Source organism: Bos grunniens, chromosome 13 (assembly GCF_055505025.1).
Source record: "Bos grunniens cultivar Pamir isolate PY7600 chromosome 13, Bosgru_T2T1.0, whole genome shotgun sequence".
Lineage (NCBI taxonomy): Eukaryota > Metazoa > Chordata > Mammalia > Artiodactyla > Bovidae > Bos > Bos grunniens.
Genome location: NC_141177.1, coordinates 58,220,617 through 58,238,679, shown reverse-complemented (window position 1 = coordinate 58,238,679; position 18,063 = coordinate 58,220,617). Strand labels below are relative to the sequence as shown.

At 44.6% G+C, this 18,063-nt stretch overlaps 1 protein-coding gene across 48 annotated transcripts in view; it reads left to right on the top strand.

Annotated features, from left to right (window-relative positions):
* Positions 1-18,063, top strand: part of KIAA1217 (KIAA1217 ortholog) — an 820,709-nt gene that overhangs the window by 721,296 nt on the left and 81,350 nt on the right. The window contains exon 1 of one of the 48 annotated variants that reach the window (XM_086334399.1): positions 10,413-10,432. The exons of 43 other annotated variants lie outside the window; for them this stretch is intronic. The gene's annotated coding sequence lies outside the window, so the exon portion shown is untranslated. Of the gene's footprint in view, positions 1-10,412; positions 10,433-11,252; positions 11,512-18,063 lie in introns of those variants that run through there. 4 more of the 48 variants (XM_086334395.1, XM_086334404.1, XM_086334394.1 and 1 more) reach the window with 4 other exon arrangements.

The window sequence follows — 18,063 nt, the reverse complement described above, 5'->3', positions numbered from 1 at the left end:
GGAAACCAAGTCTTTTCATTCATAATCCAGGGCTCTCTCCACCACACCCTACTGCCTTCCCTCTGAATCATGGTGGAGGAAGGTACTGATCAAAGAGGGAGGATGATTGCATCTTTAAAAAAAAAGACTTTGGAAACTAATTTGTAGGTTTCAGCACATTGAAGAAGTTGTTGAGAGTTGAAGGTTTTCAGAATCAAGCCAAAAATATCTTCTGATTTTAAGAAACTCCCTTTGTCTGTTTATCAACACATATCTTCCTGTCCTCTATGGGAGAAATTTTGCCCCAATGTTGCTTTTCCGAGAAAGGAAGAAAAGTGAAAGAAAGGGTAATACAAAGAAGGAGAAGAGGGAAAAAAAAAAAGCTGGAGATTGGCTTGGGTAGTAGGGGAAGACGAGCTAGCTCCTTTAGGGTCAGCCTGGAGCCTGTTTCTTTTTGAAGGGAGTTGCAACCTCTTGCTGCTCATCGTGGACTTGGGAAGGTTCTCCAAGATGACAAAGCATTTTTGTCACTTGCCTCAACTCCTGTGTGACAGAAGATTCTTTTCTTTCAGGGGGCAATGTTTGGGGTGTGGAGAGGGGGGAACAACTAGACCAGGGCTCCCTCTTGCCTGATGTTGGCCTCTGTCATATCGCGTGTGATTCCCTTACATACTGAACGGGTATCTGTCCGTGTGGTTTCTCCAGGTTACCCCGTGTCAGGAATGCAGGGCATCACTCAAGGGGAGGAATGCTCAGAGGCCCAGCAGTGTGTCCCTGGGATGCAGAGAAGCAGATCTTGTGACTAGTGGGGAGGCTCCTGGCATTGTCAGAACCTGGTAGGGAGCCGGGACTGTCAGTGCTGGGCGAGTCCTGGCAGGGCGTGGGCGGAAAGCATGCCAAGCCCAGCCTCAGGGTATGCTTGACTCCCAAACTGGTTGTCTTTGAGGCTGTTATTTATCCAAATAAGGAGAGGCAGTGGTTTTGCTGACCATCTCAGATTTCTGAGCCTTGTCCACTGGCTGGCTGGCTGGCTTGATATTTGAACTGAAAACATAAAGGTATTCCTTTGAAATGGAGCACCCTGATGGGGCTCTTGGATGCCCTGGAGTCATCATTTGGAAGGTGGTTTTCCCCCACATTTGTAGATAACAGTAATGTGGTCTGATCTCTGTTACTCTCCTCTTGGTTCTCTTGCAATATTCAATCCAAATGACTTCGTTCAGGTATTTCTGGGCCTGATTTTGGACGGGAGTAATAACTGATCTTAGTGATTCTTGAACAATGGTTCAACTACCCTTCTTTGAAGAGTACTCAGAGGTCAGGTCTCTACATTGATTTCTTAACCCGAGAGTTCGAGATTGTTCTGGCTCTGGTATATTGACTTTGTGGGCCCCATTCCTTCAATCTGTCCAATGGGGATTATATCCTTTATCTGATGAGAATGTGCTGGGAATTAAATAGAAATTTTGGAAAGCATCTGGTAAATAAGAGTCTCCAAAAATGTTTCCTTTCCTTATTTCCATCTTTTCCTGGCAGACTTAATTGCAAATATTTACAGATGGAGAAACGCTTATGATAATCACACAAAATTGAGTAAGGTCAGCTTTCTGAATGAGGATTTAACCAATCCCACAATAGAATGGAGGGCTTCCCAAGTGGCTCAGTGGTAAAGAATCCGCCTGCCAATGCAGGAGACTCAAGTTCAATCCCTGGGTTAGAAAGATCCCCCGGAGGAGGAAATGGCAACCCACTCCAGTATTCTTGCCTGGAAAATCCCATGGACAGAGAAGCTTGGCGGGCTATAGTCCATGGGGTCGCAAAAGAGTCAGACACAACTCAGCAACTAAACAACAGCAACACAATAGAATGGAGATTTTGACGGGAGCTTGCCTCTTCGCTTTACTCCTTAGAACAGTTTTTGTCAAAGAGTAGTCCCTGGACCAGCAGGTCAGCATTATCTGGGAACTTGTTAAAAAGGCAGATTCTCAGGCCCACCCAAGTCCTGCTAAATCAGACACTCAGGAAGTGGAGCCCATTAATCTGTGTTTCAGCAAGCCCTCTGGATGATTCTGATGTTGTTGAATTACATCAACTTGCAGAACCACTGCCTGGGAATAATTTTCTGGCTGGATCAGAGGTCGGTCCATTCCCCAACACTTGGCACTCCCCACCTCTGGTCTATGACCGTGCCTTACTTCCTGCCTGAAAATTCCTAAGAAAGGAAACTCTTTCTTCCCTACTGAAATTTCTGCTCATCATTTATGGACTCACTTAAATCTCACCTCTTCAGAGAAGTATTCCTCAACTATCCCAGGCAGGAAAATCTTATTCATCTATAGATTCCAGAGGGTTTGTCTGTTGTACTTATTTGAAACTTGCCAAAGTTATTCTTGCTTTTGTCTTAAAAAAAAAATGTATTTGTTTATTTGGCTTTGTTGGGTCTTAGTTGCTGCAGGCTGGATCTTTAGCTGTGGCATGTAAACTCTTAGCTATAGCGTGCAAGCTCTTAGTCGTGGGAAATGGGATCTAGTTCCCTGACCAGGGATCAAACCCTGGCCCCTTGTCTTGGGACCACAGAGTTTTAGCCATTGGACCGCCAAGGAAGTCCAGCTTCTGTCTTATTTTTATTACTCATGTACGTGCTTCATCTTTTCTCCTCTTAAGAGGAAGGAATTGTGTGGCTTAAAGGTTCTTTTCCCTTCCTCAGCCTCAACCTTGGGCTTTGCATACCTGGTGACTACTCAATAAATATTTCATGGACTGAGCTTCCCTGGTGGGTCAGTGGTAAAGAATCTGCCTGCCAACGCAGGAGACATGGGTTCGATCTCTGTCCTGGAAAGATCCCACATGCTGTGGGGCTACTAAGCCTGTGTGCCACAACTACTGAACCCACGCTCTGGAGCCCGGGAGCCATGGCTTCTGAAACCCGACTGCTCTAGAGCTCGTGCTGTGCAACACGAGAAGCCACCGCAATGAGAAGCCCATGCACCCAGCTAGAGAGTAACCCCCACTCGCCGCAACTAGAGAAAAAAGCCCAAGCGGCAGTGAAGACTCAGTACTGTCAAAAATAAATAAAAGTTTTCAAAAATATTCCATGGACCCACAGAATGTTGTAGTTGGGATGGGCCTTAGAGACCCCAAGCGGTCAGACTTAGAAGGCAGATTCTGTGATGCCCAGTTTGGTGTTCCTCTTCCACATACTGCGCGAACTGCTGAGAGACACCTGAATGGGGGCAGTCGGGGCCATTGGCCTGGCCCAGATGAGCAGATGCTTGGCGTTTGCTGTCACAGACTCCAACCAAACCCTTTGAAAACAGATGGGTGTTCAAAGGTATATTCATGTAATTTATAAGCCTGGAACCTTTTGGTTCTTTCATAATTAATGAGAACTGGGAAAGTTTGTGCATCTGTATAGTTATATAACACACGGCATCTGTTCCCAGTTCACATGTTCATACCTGGGACACCCATGGAACTTCTTTGGGTGTGCTGTATGAGGGCTAAGTCACTTCAGTCATGTTGGACTCTTTGCGACCCTATGGTCCAGAGCCCACCAGACTCCTCTGTCCTTGGGATTCTCCAGGCAAGAAGACTGGAGTGGGTTTCTATGCCCTTCTCCAGGGGATCTTCCCAACCCAGGAACTGAACCCGTGTCTCTTACATCTCCTTACCCACCTTGACAGGTGGGTTCTTTACAACTAGTGCCACCTGGGAAGCCCTATAATTTAATTTTTATTTATGTATTTATAGATAATACCTTTATACTATTATCTGTATAATGTATATGAATATACAAAATTATATATGTATGAATATATGAAATTATATCCCTACCAGCAGTTCACAAGTGTGCTCTTTTGGCCACATCCTCACCAATGCTTATTTTGTTTTGTCTTTTTGGTAATAGCCATTCTAACAGGTATGAGATAATATTTACTGTAGTTTTGACTTGCATTTTACTGGTGATTAGTCATATTGAGTACATTTTCATATTCCTATGGGCTCTCTATATGTCTTTTTGGAAAAAAATAATCTGTTTCTTTTACCCACTCACACATTGGATTATTTGGTTTCTTTTTTTTTTAACTTTTTATTTTATATTATAGTCCATTAACAATGTGGTGATACTTTCAAGTGGACAGCAGAGTGACTCAGGCACACATATACATGTATCCATTCTCCCCTAGACTCCCCTCCCATCCAGGCTGCCTCATAACATTGAACAGAGTTCCCTGTGCTATTCAGTAGGACCTTGTTGGTTATCCATTTTAAATACAGCAGTGTGAAATATCGATCTCAAACTCCCTAACTATCCCTTTCCCCCTGGTAACCATAAGTTTATCCCATGGAACTTCTTTTAGTTTCAAGAGTGGCTGTTACCTTGTGGACACAGCGAGGGAAGGAGAGGGTGGGACAAAGCAGGAGAGCAGCATGGAAACATATACACTAGCATATGTAAAACAGATGCCAGTGGGAATGTGCTCTATGACTCGGGGAGCTCAAGCCCGAGCTCTGCGACCACCTAGAGGGGTGGGAGGGGGGATCAAGAGCAAGGGGACATATGGATACCTGTGGCTGATCCATGTTGATGTGTGGCAGAAACCAACACAATATTGGACATCAATTATCCTTCAACTAAAAATAAATAAGCCTAAAAAAAAAAGACTTGATGTTGCGAGAAAAGCAAGTGGCTCTCATGAACCCAGGAAGAATTTGGCACCAGGGCTGTTTTGATCTGGATCGCCATCAGTGTTTTTTCGTGTTTATTTTGAGGTTAAAAATTGAAGTTGGTGGATTTGTTGAATTATTGTCCTTCAGTGTTGTCCTCTGGGTCTCTTCACTCACACAGCCCTTTCTTCTTTTGACACGCTGGCTAATACTGTTCAGCTGAGGGTCAAGATAATGGCAAGACTAAAACACCTTTCATTGGAAGCCATCCATAACATTCCCTTGAAGACTGACTCTGCTGACAGAGCTCATCTTGTACTGTGTTGTTGGTTCTGTCACTTGGGAATAGAACCAGCACGTGTCCTTCTGCGATCAATGCGAAAACAAAGCAGAATGCAGGCAGTGGGGTGATTCCAGTAGCAGGGCCATGGCTATAACCCAGGCCACAGAGTTGATTCCAGAAAAGTTGTTAGGAAAGACGGGAGACAGGAAACAGGCCTGAAGGGGTTAAATCTACCAGGGAACTCTTGGTGTTAAGAAGCTAAGATGTTAAGAACTCCTCAGGGAGTTCTCTGGATGTCCAGTGGTTAAGAACGCCCTGCTTCCAGAGCAGTGGACAAAGGTTCGAACCCTGGTTGAGGAACTAAGAACCCACATGCCACGCTGCCTGGCCAAGAAAAGAAGAAGAAGAAGCTGGGGCTGTTTAAAGCCCTGAGAAAGAGATTGACCTCAATTTGACTAGCTACAACGTGAGAGGGCGAAACAAGAATGAAAAACCATTTGTTTTCCAACTCAGCATCACCCATTCATCAATTTGTTTACCAGCATTTTCTCCGGCAGTCTCTAAAGAATATCTACCCTTTAAGCTGTAGCTGTGAAGCATAAAATTTTATGTATTTAGATCATTGTCAGTTCGCTCTGTAGGTTTGGATACGGTAAGGATATGTTTTATCATCAAACTAAAATATTTTTTAAAATTCTTGCATTGTTGTGAGCATCCTAAAGCTATATGATGTTGTATCAGCTTTTTTTTTTCACTTACAACCTAATCACCTTGACCTATTTCCTGAATGAAGGTTAAGCAAGGCACAGGGTTAGAGGTGGAACACATCTCTGAGAGATATGGTCCCAGGAGTGGGATTCGGGTCCTAGTGGTAAAGAATGTTAATCAGATGAGGTCTGGATCTTTTATCCCATAAGCAGTCTGGTGTCTTTGACTAGTGAAGACATGTATATGTGTGTATACTTATACATAATGTGTGCATGCTGAGCTGCTTCAGTTGTGTCTGACTCTTTGCGACCTTATGGAATGTAACCCAACAGGCTCCTCTGTCCATGGGATTCTGCAGGCATGAATACTGGAGTGGGTTGCCATGCCCTCCTCCAGGGGATCTTCCCAACCTAGGAATCGAACCTTTATCTCTTATGTCTCATGCATTGGCAAGCAGGTTCTTTACCACAAAACTGAGGACTTTTGCTTTCACTTTTCATATAATATATAAGCATGTTATATATAAGCATAATGTGTACTAATGTGTGTGTGTGTGTGTGTGTACTCAGTCGCTCATTCGAGTCCAGCTCTTTGAGACCCCATGGATTGTAGCCTGCTAGGCTCTTCTGTCCAAGGAATTCTCCAGGCAAGAATACTGGAGTGGCTTGCCATTTCCTTCTCCAGGGAATCTTCCCAACCTAGGGACTGAACTTGAGTCTCTTGCATCTCCTATACTGGCAGGCGAATTTTTTACCACTGCGTCACCTGGATATTAGTTAAATGTGATGTATAATTATATAACACATTTTGAGGCAGGAAGATAAAACCTGGGTAGTTAGATCCTAAACCCACTGAGATGTCCTGTTACTCTTTTCCTTCGCTGTGAAAATCTGGACCTGAAAGTGGAACAAATGAGGTATTTCTCAAACAGAGTTTACCAGACTGCCTACTCAAGGTCAAAACTCAAGCATATAAATCCTCAGTAATCCATGTAGGGAAGACCTTGGGAGCATCAGCCTCACAGAGTTGCTCAGCGACCTGAAGGACATGCGACTTCACACTTACACAGAGAAAGAAGTGGTAACAGTGCTGAGGCTGAAGATGGTTTCTTTTGAGGGATCTTAGTTCCTTGACCAAGGATTGAACCCGTTTTCCCATGCATTGTGAGCACAAAGTCTTAACCACTGAACCAATGGGGAAGTCTTGCTGCTTCACTACTTAGTGGGCTTCCTGAGTGACTCAGCTGATAATCTGCCTGCAGTGCAGGAGACCTGGGTTCAATATCTGGGTTGGGAAGATTCCCCTGGAGAAGGGAACGGCTGCCACTCCAGTATTCTGGCCTGGAGAACTCCTTGGACTGTACAGTCCGTGGGCTTGCAAAGAGTTAGACAGGACTGAGCGACTTTCACACTCACCCACTACTTACTACTATGAGAAGGTGGGCAGGGTCCTGATCTCCTCATATTTCCATCACTTCCATTTTCTTGCCGTTCACATGAGGAGAGGGACGCTGGACCTAAACATGTATATCACTGCATTCTGAGGGCCATGAAGTACAATCATCATTGAAAACACTGTGTAAACTGCAAGCCAAAGGATGATGATGATGGGGGCGGGGGGTGTGTGTGTGCACGCACAGCCATCTGAAATCCTTTGTGGGAACTTGTGTGGCAGTCCAGTGGTTAAGACTCTGCACTTCCATCGCAGGGGCATGGATTCAGTCCCTGGTTGTAGACCAAGGTCCTTCATGCCACATGGTGTGGCACAACCCCCAAAAGCAAAGTCCTTTGTAGGATAAGAAACATAAATAAACAAAACAATATATGATCTGTTGCAGGATGTATGCTGCTGCTGCTGCTAAGTCGCTTCAGTCGTGTCCGACTCTGTGCGACCCCATAGACGGCAGCCCACCAGGCTCCTCTGTCCCTGGGATTCTCCAGGCAAGAACACTGGAGTGGGTTGCCATTTCCTTCTCCAATGCATCAAAGTGAAAAGTCAAAGTGAAGTCGCTCAGTCGTGTCTGACTCCTAGCGACCCCATGGACTGTAGCCTACCAGGCTTCTCCGTCCATGGGATTTTCCAGGCAAGAGTGCTGGAGTGGGGTGCCATTGCCTTCTCCGCAGGATGTATGTTGACCAGTTAAATAGGAGTTTGGAGACCTGTCCTAAAAAGAAAAACAAAATCTAAGGCACTGAACATTTGTATTTGTAGTGGGATAGACGAAGATGACTTATCTGGAAGTACCAGAAGGGAGTTGTGTATAAAAGACAGCGTCCGTCCAGGAAATGGGTGGATGTGCAGAGACGGCGATAAATAATGAGGAGTTCTTTGTACCATCTGTTGCAAGTGGTAGCAAGAAAATATCCTTTTACAAACCGTAACTATTTTAGATATAACCGGAGCTTGTCCTAGGCCTGGATCATACAGGAGCATCCCAACAGAAGATTGAGTGTTGGTGAGACAAGGATAGTTTTCTTTTATCTGTGCTGCACTCCGCACAGTGACTGATTGTGGTTTGGAAGTTACATGATTTATTTCATGTTACTTGTTACCCGTTTCCCTGCTGAGATCTTGAGTCACCACTGGGCACAGTGTTAAGTCAGCCAGCGGGTCTGATACAGGGGAGCTCAGCGGAGTTGTGTGTGTCAAAATATTTGTGGGAATAGCACTCATCTTAAATATAGCCAGAAGCTAACCATCTCTTCCCTGAGAATTAAATAATTTTGGCAACAGTCTGTCTGTCTCGTGTCTGGGAGACATTCCATTTATGACCAAATGAAACATGAATAGACATTAATAGACCTTCCAAACGACCCTCTTTCCAATTTTAACAGTGTAAGCAAGATGAACTTGAAATTTTTCCACCGGCAAAGTCACTTCCCTTCCCAATAGCATCTTCATGTTTATAAGCCCAGTTTAGATTTTCTTTTAGCATATGTAATTTTTTAAAAAGCCAATAAAGCAGCAAAAGCGAAAGGGGAGATAGGAATACATTTCATAAGACCGTTGGCCTTAACCAGAGCACAAGAAAGTATTTCCTGTTGAGGTAATGCTGAGTGTTTATTAGCCTGTCTTTTCTTAATACTCACTAGAAATAAATTGCTTCCACTTTGCAAAGTGCCAGTCAGTGAAAGGAGCAGAGGGAATGAATAGCAGGATACTGAACACGGTGCTGGCAAGAGCAGGTTCACAGAGGCTCTAGCATCCCAAGGTAGGCGGCCGAGAACCTGGCAAAATAATGAAACCAGACTGTGGGATGTTGGTGCTTGTGTTCCCCCCAGAATGCACCAAACTCTGCGGGACTTTGTCCGTAGGAGCCATTTTCTGGAGGATGTGCCCCACCTAGGTGAAGCCGAGTTCTCTGGCACCAGAATCCTGTGCAGGAAATTCTGCTGCCCGATCCCCCAGCCGACTCTGGGTTACTGCACTCCCCTTTCTCTTGGGTAAGCTGGGTGCTGAAGCCTTACTAGACAGCATTTCACTCATCCTGATTCACTGCAGGATGAAGCCGGCTTTCAATCTCCTGACGATGGATGACTGCTCTAGTCCTGACAAAGCTGTGCCTGTCCTGCCCCAGCGGTGCCCAGAGGCATTTTGAAAGTGAGAGGAGATTGCTATGAACTTCCAGGAAGGGAAGAGATCAGGACCATCTCTCACCTTGCACTCACTGACTCCCAAGGTAGCGGGGTCCGCAGAAGTCACCTGCCTCTAAAGCAGTGGACTTGAGCCCCTGAGCTGAGCTTGGACCCTGTAGCCAATAGCAGTGACAGCTCCTTGCTTTTGTGTCCTGAGGGTAGGGGCGTGGCAGAACCCAGACTCTTCACCTGACAAGCAGTCCTGCCCTCACAAAGAGCAGGACTTCCTTTGGTGGTCCAGTGGTTAAGACTTTGCCTTCCAGTCCTGGGGGTATGGGTTCGATCCCTGATTGGGGAGCTAAAATCCTGCACACCTCACCACCAAGAAACTTGGAACATAAAACAGAAGGAATATTGTAACAAATTCAATACAGAGTTTTAAATGGTCCACATCAAAAAACATCTTTATAATAAAGAGCAAGTCAGTTCTTACAAGGATGGTGCTGTTTAGGACATCTTATGCCCTAAAACAGGGGCTCCGGGGAGACAGTAGGGGTGGAACCACGTCTTCACCAGACCAGAGAGGCCAACCCCCCACCCCTTTTCCTGGAATGCACGCGTTTGATGGAGAGAACAAAACCTGCCAAATGTATACCAGATGCTTCAGGGGCCGAGACTGTGTGCTTTCCACACTCTGGTGAGAAATAACAAACTCTCGCTGATTAGATTAAAAATCAAAACAAGGCTTTCCACGTTCCGTCTCCTCTTCTCCAACCTCTTAGGTGGCCTGTTACAACCACTTCATCCAAATATTGTTTCGAATGAGACATCTTAGGAGGGAAGCGATGTCATGGGCTCTGCGTTCTCCCTCCTTTCATGACCACAGAGCTTTTTGATGGCAGTAAACAGTTTTCTTAGCAAGCTTGCAATGCTGACTGGATTTGAACTTCAGAGACGTCACGAAATTCTTTTGGTCAGCAAGACCAACCTCTGAAGGCCTTAAAATGTTTGAAAAATGCAGGGGCTGCCCAGAGCGTGGTTGTGGGGTGTGGCGTAAGGCCTCCGTGGCCTCCAGCCCAGCTTTTTGAGTTATTTGTCACTGGATTCCCACTTGAATAGCCTTCTGCTCCATTCAGTCCCCGAGGGCTCAGGAAGCATGATGGTGATTAAACAGAGCCTACCTGGAAGCTAAGGAAATGCTTCTTCTGTCCTTTTGTCGGTAATGCATTCATACCTGTCTCCTCTGAGAGCGGCACAAGCCCCTTCTTGCTGGGAACACAGACCTCCTAGCGCCTGTTCCCCTGGAGGAAAAGAGCTGTGTTGACAGCAGTCGCCCACAAGGGTCTCCGGAGACCGCCCTGGCCTCCTCCTCCCCTTGTTGAAGGTGGGGCAGAAGGGCTCCCGTTCCCTTTCTTGAATACCTTCTTTGCTCAGCCTTGGCTGGCCCTCTCTCTCATTCCCTCTCATTTCAGGTGTGCCTTCTAGAATGATTGCACTTGCTTGCCTGGTGCTGCCTTGGCCTGATTCTCAAAGTTCAGCTTGGTAAAACCAGCCTGGTTAATTAATAGACAGCCTCCTCTGTCACCTTCCGTGTTTACTCTGCGGTGTTATTAACCAGGGGAAAAGGCTCATGTTTCTTTCGGCTTCAGGGACATCAAAAGTCCAGAGGCTGAATGGACTTGGGGTACCTGGGTTTTCTCTGGAACCCTCTGGTCCCCAGCAGAAGACTGGTCTGAGAGTTGGGGGAAATTAACATGTTGGGTTTTTTGATGATTTCATTTGTTGGTGGCTGGTGGTTTGCTTGTGTTAGTGACCCTTTTTACATCACTAAGATCCGTCTTGTATTATAATATTTCCTTCACTATTACCCAGTTTACCTAGGCCTCCCCAAGTTCGTTTGTTGGTGTGTGTTTTCCGTGTAAGCAGTTGTCAGAGGTCTGAGTCACCCGTGCGGTAGCCTGTGGTTGGATATGGGCTGAGGTTATTCAGTGACTAATTGCCAAGGGGAGGAGAAATTGGCTTATCACGGGGAGGACGCCTTTTTATCCATGCCTAAAGCAGCTTTGCTCAGAAGACAGGGTAAAACAGAAGGGGCTTTCCTGAGCTGGGGAACATTTTAGGATCTGTGGTTTTTTGTGCGTGCGTGATTTCTTCTCTGAAGAGAACGCTGTCTAAAATATCCAAGGGTGGAACTGAGGACTTAGATGAAACCAGCGAACAAAGGAGTCGCGTAAGTGGGAGCTCAGCCAATGTGCTTTTTCCCGGCGTTAGTTGTATAGGTGATTTCATTAAGAAAAAGTAAGTGGCTTTAATTCTTTGAGGATGAGAGAGGCTCTTAAGAGTCATTTTGAGTTTTGTCCGGTAACTTCATTGTATGGTCTGATTGAGTAGCGTGTTTACAAATTCTAGACTTGGAAGGGTGGGGTTTGAAATACGGTAAATGGTACATGATAGTCCCTTTCCTCAAAGAATATATGTATATACACATTTTTTTCAGTGCTCTACAATGAGACACAATTACATGACACAGTCTCCCAAATGATTTGAAATAAACATCTTTCATGCTGGATTTCTTTTTTCTAGAAGTAATTTTAAGTTTTTTATCCCCCTCTGTTATATTGCAGAAAGTTGTTAATGAGGAACATTTGATTTAACTTACAGTGTTTGGGGGGAAACGAAATACAGAAATGTTAGGATCCCTAACTCAGACTTCAGGTGATTCATTTGAAAGCGCCCCACATTTGTTCTAGTCTTTGGGAAGGACAAGCCAAACAGAGGGTTGAGCTGTGTGCTGCGGGCGGGGCCAGCAGCTTCTCGGCTGGGGCCACGGTGCAGGAGCTCCGGAAGCAAGTATGCTGTTTGTAAGATCTGGAAGGACTCAGCCCAGAGCTGGCTGTGGTTTGGGCAGTAATGGAAGGAGGCATGTGGTACCCAACAAAACAGATGAAGGATGGGGAACAGCCTCTTCATGCACAGCCAATATATCTTGTTATCGTTTAGTCTCTCTGTTGTGTCCGACACTTTATGACCCCATGGATTTCCCAGGTGAGAATACTAGAGTGGGTTGCCATTTCCTTCTCCAGGGGATCCTCCCGACCCAGGGATCGAACAAACCCGAGTCTCTTGGTTGGCAGGTGAACTCTTTACCGCTGAGCCACCTGGGAAGCCCATGCCAATATATTAATATCTAGTACAAATAAATGAGCTTTTTCTTTGTCTGGGCCAAGGTGCAGGCAAATAAATATTTGTGTTTTGTCCTGGGAAGGTGTTAAAATCTTTATTTTTTTACTTAGGTTATCTCTCTCTTGCTATAAAATGGTATTTTTAAAGCTCACCTCGAGACATCAGTGTGGAAAGCTTCTGGGCTAAAAGCATCAATGATATAACATATTCACATATTTTCAACTTTCTAAGAGAGATGAGATGATAGAGAAGATTAGTGAGGATCAGGGAGATTGGTGGGAGAGGAAAAGATTCAGGTATATTAAGGTGAATAGCAACTGTGTGCATAGGTGTGTATGTGTGTGTTTTATTTATTTTACCTTTAAAGTTTAAAATAATTTTCTCCTAAAAGGTCTGACTTTGATTAACAGTACAGGAAAAACCAAGAGTGTGTTTAATGTCATTTCTTTACTCGTTACCCAGAACACAGTTAAAATACAACACAGGGATTTCCCTGGCAGTTCAGTGGTTAAAACTCTGCACTTCCATTGCAAGGGGCATGGGTTGGATCCCTGGTCAGGGAGCTAGGATCCCATATGCTTGGTGGTATGGCCAAAAAACAAAAAAACACTCTGCAGGTACTTGATTCTAGGAAGGTACCCCCTTTAACATAAAGGGCTGGGGCTTTTTTTAAAACTGTGCATTATAGAATCTTACTCATCATCCTGGTTCAATCAGACAATGAATATCTCCTATATATAAAGTCCAGTTTTTATCGGAATAGCAAGTGGTCTCCTTGGGAGATCACACTGAAGACTCAAAGCAGATTCTTTTTATCTCCCCATATGTTCCACCCTGTCCTATGGATGAGTTGCCTTTAGTTAATCTGTATCCATTAGTGTGTGAACCCAAGTTATCTAATTTTAAGGGTTTATTCAAGTGGTAGATTTAAAACGCTTTCCCGCTAAGTGATGGGAAGATCATCATGTCATTCTCTTCTTGGGCTCCAAATAGAGCCAAGGATGAAATTATCTCAAGGTGCTTCTCAAAACTCAGTCCTGGCAAGTCAGTCATGGGTTGGCAAGCAACATAAGACTTTTGCCAAAGGCTTCCAACCTCTATGTCACCCATATTGATGGAGACATTTAACCTTATATCACCTGTTCTGGCATAACAAAACACTTGTGTTCACCTCCACTGTGGGTAACTCAGGTGGACAGTGACTCTGATGCAGTGACCCAGTTGGATGATGGCAAGATTATTTTGAGGTAGACAAGGCAGGGCTGACATAACAGCATTACCATCAGGTACGTGATACTGATTGCTTATGGCTATGATTCATCCTCATTGGCCAAAGTCCCATTCTGGCTGGTTGGTACCCATGTAGTACTGGCTAGCAGATGTTAAATATTTTGACTATTACTTGTGTTCCCTGTATGAATGTACAGCACATCTGAATTGTTGTTTATTAACTGTTGCATTTCTTTCTGAATTCATCTGCATGTGACATCCAGAAAGTCTAATGAGATTCTTCTAATGATTTTTTTTGCATGTGTTTAATTTTAAACTTTACATAACTTCATTTCACTTAGTTATATAATGTGCCTCCTAGCGATTTCTTTTCACACCAAACATGTTTTTAAAACACCCATGCAGGCACCTCTGTTGTTCTCAAAGAAATTTACTCAACTTCTTATTAATTAAAATTAACTTTAAGGACTTCCCTGGTGGGCCAGTGGTTAAGACTTCATGCTTCTACTGCAGGTTTGATCCCTGGTTGGAGAACTAACATCCGCATGCTCCACAGAATGAGCAAAAAAAAAAAAAAAATTAACTTTACATTTTTATTTCATTAATACTCTTTATTCTTCTGGACAGTTCTGTACTCCTAGGAATATTGATGCCCGTTTTCCTATGTGTTAGTTGGGGTCAGGATTCCCCAAATGAAGATGAAGCCAGATGAGGAGGAAAAAGAAAACAGGGAGTCGTGACTCACCCTGTTAGGATTATTATTCTTCCTAAGTGGGTTTCCCTGGTGGCTCAGACGGTAAATAATCTGCTTGCAGTGCAGGAGACCAGGGTTCCATCTCTGGACAGGAAATGGCAATCCACTCCAGTATTCTTGCCTGGAGAATTCCGTGGACAGAGGAGCCTGGCAGGATATAGTCTATGGGATCACAAAGAGTCGACACGACTGACCGACTAACACTTTGACTAAGTGGGTTCTAGACATTTGAAAACCTAGTCTTTTGGGAGGATTAATAACAATAATGACAGTAGTACCTACTGTGTGTTGCACCTGATTAGCCTTGAGTGCCATATGGTTCTTTGTATACAGTGGCATGTTTGAATTTATCTTTGTGTTTATTGGGAGTGATTATTCCATTATATGGTCTGATTGGGTGGGGAATTTGACCAAATGTGCACTGCTGGCTGAGCCAGACACTCTTGTATTTTATCACCTATAAAGCCCTACCTTGCTTACCACTGAGCTGGATCCTTCTTTTCATTGAGCCTTGCATTGAGGAAGACAGGGTGGGAGAGGTATTTATAGAGGATCCACGTTGATCTGCTGCAAGACAGAGGTTATATGGTTTCTCCAGCTATTCTGGAGTGGGAATTGGGTATGTTACCACACAATGACCTTGGGAATGCCCTCCTGGTCTAAGATCCTGAGCCCCTGAGTCTTGAGGGTGCTGGAGCATCTTGACTTCAGCCTAGGTGTGACTCCCCACGGTCTAGGAAAGGGTCCCGGGGGTGAGGACAGCTTGAGGATATCCCACGTCTGGTTTAGAGGCGGAGAACAGATTAGCATATTATGTGTGTGTATGTGTGATGGGGAAGCAGGGGTAGTGGAGATAAAATCGTAATTTCAAGTGAGGAGCCTACATACATTGAGAAGGATACCCTTAGGGAGCTGAGGAGCCAATTCAATAATGCTTAAGTAATGTACCATCAATGACTTCCCTGGTGGCTCCGCGCTAAAGAATCTGCCTGCTGAGCAGGAGATACAGGTTTGATCCCTGGGTCTGGAAGATCCCCTGGGGAAGGAAATGGCCACCCACTCCAGTATACGTGCCTGGAGAATCCCATGGACAGAGGAGCCTGGTGGGCTACACAGTCCATGGGGTCACAAAAGATTCAGACACAATTGGGCACGCAGGCAGTAATGTACCCTCAAAGGATACCTTTTGGTTGCTACATATTTGCATTTTGCTTGCATTTTTGCTCGATCGTTTCCATTATGAAATCCACCATAATGTGCCAAAGTCCCCAGGTCAGAGATTCTGCATTGCTGGGTCCTGCCAGTGACAAGATAAGGAAGGAAGCTGTGGGAAACCAGCTGGTTGATCCCCTGCATCCTCATTACCCAATGCAGGCAAGAGTATGTCCTCTTCAGGGCAGGAAGTTTCAGGCTTGATTTGAGCTGTGTCTTGGAATTAGGCTTGATTCTTAGCAAGTGTATGGTAAATACTGTTGGACTAAGTGAATGAATTTATAAGATATGTATTCTGTATGTATTCAGGGCCTTGGGTTCTGTTTCCTTTTCAGTCTTCTCCTTGTGCCTCTTCTATTTCTTCTCTCTTCCCCCATCACCCACACAATGGGTCTCTTAGCTGCTCGTCTGGACTGCTGTCCATTTGAGCCCACGTCCTCACCCGTTATGCCCCTACCTTGCCCACCCCAATCATTTATACCCTCCTTGTCTTTCACACCTCTGAGAAGATCGAATGGAAATGTGGCTTCTGTGACATCACAGAACTTGAAGACAGGGCTTGAGAGGTGCCACTGGCTTCTGTCCCCTCCCTTTGCAGCCATTTGGAGAATCTCAGTGAGCATGACCCTGGTGGGTTTTAATCAAAACAAAAATATCACATCTTCACATCCTAAATTCCTTTGTGTTTTTGATTCTGCCCCTAACTAAATACAGTAGGTAGTATAGTTGCAAATTATAATAGTTTCCTCTTTTGCCATCAACTTGAATTTTTTTATTGAGATTTAATTGACATATACCATTATATTAGTTTCACAGGTATAACATAATGCTTCAATATATGCATCTATTGCAAAATAATCACCACACTAAGTCTAGTTATCCATTACTAAACATAGTTTCCATTTTGTTCTTGTGACAAGAACTTTTAAAACCTACTCCCTGAGCAACTTTCAAATACAATACAGCATTATTAACTGTAGTTACCATGCTGTGCATTACACCCCCAGGACTTAGATGTATTTTGTAACTATAAATTTGCATCTTTTGACCATCTTCACCCAGTTCACACCCCCCAGCCCCTACCTCCTGCATGTGGCAACCACCAATCTGTTCTCTGTGTCTATGAGAACAACCTTTTTCTTTTTGTTTATGTATTCATTTGTTTTTATTGGAGGATAATTGCTTTACAGTGTTGTGTTTCTCCTGTACAGCAACGTGAAACAGCTATATGTATACACATATCCTCTCCCTCTTGAGCTTCCCTATTCCCACCCCACCTACCCGCCGCCCGCCCCTCAGATTATCACAAAGCACCACTGAGCTCCCTGTGCTATACGGCAGCTTCCTACTAGCTATCTGTTTTACACATGTGCTTAGGTACTCCGTCATGTCCGACTCTTTGAGACCCCATGGACCCACCAGGCTCCTCGGTCCATGGTATTCTCCAGGCAAGAATACTGGAGTGGGAAGCCATTCCCTTCTCCAGGAGATCTTCCCAGTTGAAGGGAAGATCCTGGGTCTCCTGCATTGCAGGCAAATTCTTTACTGCTGAGCCACCAAGGAAGCCCATTTTACACCGTTACACATGGTAGTATATGTATATGTCAATGGTACTCCCTCAATTTGCCCCACCTACCTCCTCCCCCGACCCTGCCCTATGTCCGTAAGTCCATTGTCCTCCACCATACCTGGGCTTCCCTGCCCCCTTCTCTTTTTGCCATCCCTACTATAATTTGCCTCCAATTGCACTCATCTCCTGGATCATTATTTCCTCCAGACCTCTCAGAGCGGACTTCTCATGGTAAAGCACCAGGAATTGGTTAACCTTCCCTCCCAGTCTTTCCCATGCCTCTCCTCTCTCCCTGGCCATGTCCCTACATTGTATCAGCTTGGAAAGATGAGAAGGATGCTTGCTATTTATTTTCCAGGGCTAAGGCTAGAAAAATGTGCCCAAGATGATCTTAGAAACATTGTATCACTTTGGATACATTAAAGCCACATCCTTTCTTAAAAGCTCTGACCTCAATTTTTAAACCATTGTTACCATTTTTTTCTCAAACTCCATAGCATTGAGTTCTATAGCAGATATATTCATTTCCTGCAGTTGCTGTGAGAAATTACCACAAACTTAGTGGCTTGAAACACCACAAATTTGTTATTTTCCACTTGTGGAGAGCAGAAGTCCAGACTGGTTTCACTGGCCAATATTAAGGGGTTGGCTCTGCCACATTCTCTCTGAAGACCCTAGAGAATCTTGTTCTTTGCCTTTTCCAGCTTCTGGGAGCTACCTTATTCCTTGGCTCATGGCTCTGTCCTCCATCTCCAAAGTCAGTAATGTAGAAATGTTTTGTATTCTGTTGGGTTGGCCAAAAAATTCACTCAGGTTTCCCCCTAAAATCTTATGGAAAAACCTGAGTGTACATTTTCGCCAGCCCAGAATTACAAGTTAATCTCTAAAAGGATGTTGCCTA